The following is a 3,506-nucleotide window of genomic DNA, read 5'->3' on the forward strand; positions in this document are numbered from 1 at the left end:
TGGCTTACGTCTGGTATTGGCAATCATCTGCCACATACTTTCGCCTTTTTCGGATACTTGTTGGCCTGATCCTGGCCTTTTTCTGGCTTGGACAACGTAGTAAATTGGTACCACACCGAAACAGTCAATTAAACCTGGTTGCGATTAATATTTTAGAGGATAACGCCGGTTATGTCTCGGTTGTGTCTGCGATTTGCCCTCATCTGGCTCGTTCTTTCGCATTTTTCGCATACTTGTTGGCCAGATCGTGGGCTTTTTCTGGTTTGTATCACGTAGTAATGTGGTACCACACTGAAACAGTCAATTAAACCTGGTTCCGATTAATATTTTAGAGGATAACGCCGGTTATGTCTCGGTTGTGTCTGGGATTTGCCCTCATCTGCCACATACTTTCGCGTTTTTCGCATACTTGTTGGCCAGATCCTGGGCTTTTTCTGGTTTGGATACCGTACTAATGTGGTACCACACCGAAACAGTCAATTAAACCTGGTTGCGATTAATAGTTCAGAGGATAACGCCGGTTATGTGTGGGTTAGGTCTGCTATTTGCCCTCATGTGGCGCGTACATTCGTATTTTTCGCATACTTGTTGGCCAAATCCTGGGCTTTTTCTGGTTTGGGTCATGCACTAATGCGGTGCCAGACCGTAGCAGTCAATTAAACCTGGTTGCGAATAATATTTTAGAGGATAACGCCGGTTATGTCTCGGTTGTGTCTGGGATTTGCCCTCATATGTCTCGTGCTTTCGTCTTTTTCGCATACTTCTTGGCCAGATCCAGGGTTTTTTCTGGCTTGGATCCCGTAGTAATGTGGTTCCACACCGAAACAGTCAATTAAACCTGATTCCGATTAATATTTTAGAGGATAACGCTTGCTATGTCTGGGTTAGTTCTGGTATTTGCAATCATCTGGCTCGCACTTTCGCATTTTTCGCATACTTGTTGGCAAGATCCTCGGGTTTTTCTGGTTTCGATCACGTAGTAATGTCGTACCATACTGAAACAGTCAATAGAAGCTGGTTGCGATTTATATTTTAGAGGATAACGCCGGTTATGTCTGGGTTAGTTCTGGTATTAGCAATCATCTGCCTCATACTTTCGCGTTTTTCGCATACTTCTTGGCGAGATCCAGGGTTTTTTCTGGTTTGGATCCCGTAATAATGACGCTCCACACCGAAGCAGTCATTTAAACCTGGTTTCGATTAATATTTTAGAGGATAACGCCGGTTATGTCTCGGTTAGGTCTGGGATTTGCCCTCATCTGGCTCGTACCATCGCATTTTTCGCATAATTGTTGGCCAGATCCTGGCCTTCTTCTGGCTCGGACCACGTAGTAATGTGGTACCACACCGAAACAGTCAATTAAACATGGTTGCGATTAATATATTAGAGGATAACGTCGGTTATGTCTCGGTTAGGTCTGGGATTTGCAACCATCTGACTCATACTTTCGCATTTTTTGCATACTTGTTGGCCAGATCTTGGGCTTTTTCTGGTTTGGAGCACGTCGTAATGTGGTACCACACTGAAACAGTCAATTAAACCTGGTTTCGATTAATATTTTAGAGGATAACTCTGGTAATATCTCGGTTAGGTCTGGGATTTGCCCTCATCTGGCCCGTACTTTCGCATTTCTCGCATACTTGTTGGCGAGATCCTGGCCTCTTCCTGGTTTGGATCACGTAGTAATGCGGTAGCACACCGAAACTGTCAATTAAACCTCATTGCGATTAATATTTTAGAGGACAACGCCGGTTATGTCTGTGTTAGAACTGGGATTTGCCCTCATTTGGCTCGTACTTTCGCATTTTTCGCATACTTGTTTGCCATATCCTGGGCTTTTTCTGGTTTGGATCACGTAGTAATGTGGTTCTACACCGAAACAGTCAATTAGACCTGGTTGCGATTAATATTTTAGAGGGTAACGCCGGTTATGTCTAGGTTAGGGCTGGTATTTGCCCTCGTCTGGCTCGTACTTTCGTATTTTTCGCATACTTGGTGGCCAGATCCTGGCCGTTTTCTGATTTGGATCACGTAGTTATGTGGTACCACACTGAAACAGTCAATAAAAGCTGGTGCCGATTAGTATTTTAGAGGATAACGCTTGCTATGTCTGGGTTAGTTCTGGTATTTACAATCATCTGGCTCGTACCTTCGCATTTTTCGCATACTTGTTGGGAAGATCCTGGGGTTTTTCTGGTTTGGATCTCGTAGTAATGTGGTACCACACTGAAACAGTCAATTAAACCTGATTCCGTTTAATATTTTCGAGGACAACGCCGGTTATGTCTGGGTTAGTTCTGGTATTTGCAATCATCTGCCTCATACTTTCGCGTTTTTCGCATACTTCTTGGCGAGATCCAGTGTTTTTTCTGGTTTGGATCCCGTAATAATGACGCTCCACACCGAAACAGTCCTTTAAACCTGGTTTCGATTAATATTTTAGAGGATAACGCCGTTTATATCACGGTTAGGTCTGGGATTTGCCCTCATATGTCTCGTGCTTTCGTCTTTTTCGCATACTTGTTGGCCAGATCCTGGGCTTTTTCTGGCTTGTATCACGTAGTAATGTGGCACCACACTGAAACAGTCAATTAAACCTGATTCCGTTTAATATTTTCGAGGACAACGCCGGTTATGTCTGGGTTAGTTCTGGTATTTGTAATCATCTGGCTCACACTTTCGCAATTTTCGCGTACTTGTTGGCCAGATCCTGGCCTTTTTCTGGCTTGGACCACGTAGTAATTTGCTACCACACTGAAACAGTCAATTAAACCTGGTTCCGATTAATATTTTAGAGGATAATGCTGGTTATGTCTGGGTTAGTTCTGGTATTTCCAATCATCTGGCTCATACTTTCGCAATTTTCGCGTACTTCATGGCCACATCCTGGGCTTTTTCTGGTTCGGATCACGCAGTAATGTGGTACCACACTGAAACAGTCAATTAAACCTGGTTCCGATTAATATTTTAGAGGATAACGCCGGTTATGTCTCGGTTGTGTCTGGGATTTGCCCTCATCAGTCTTGTGCTTTCGTCTTTTTCGCATACTTGTTGGGCAGATCCTGGACTTCTTCCGGTTTCGATCACGTAGTGATGTGGTACCACACTGAAACAGTCAATGAAGGCTGGTTCTGATATATATCTTAGAGGATAACACCGGTTAGGTCTGGCTTACGTCTGGTATTGGCAATCATCTGCCACATACTTTCGCCTTTTTCGGATACTTGTTGGCCTGATCCTGGCCTTTTTCTGGCTTGGACAACGTAGTAAACTGGTACCACACCGAAACAGTCAATTAAACCTGGTTGCGATTAATATTTTAGAGGATAACGCCGGTTATGTCTCGGTTGTGTCTGGGATTTGCCCACATCTGGCTCGTTCTTTCGTATTTTTCGCATACTTGTTGGCCAGATCCTGGGCTTTTTCTGGTTTGTATCACGTAGTAATGTGGTACCACACTGAAACCGTCAATTAAACCTGGTTCCGACTAATATTTTAGAGGATA

This window comes from Colletes latitarsis, chromosome 1 (genome assembly GCF_051014445.1).
Source record: "Colletes latitarsis isolate SP2378_abdomen chromosome 1, iyColLati1, whole genome shotgun sequence".
Taxonomy (NCBI): Eukaryota; Metazoa; Arthropoda; class Insecta; order Hymenoptera; family Colletidae; genus Colletes; species Colletes latitarsis.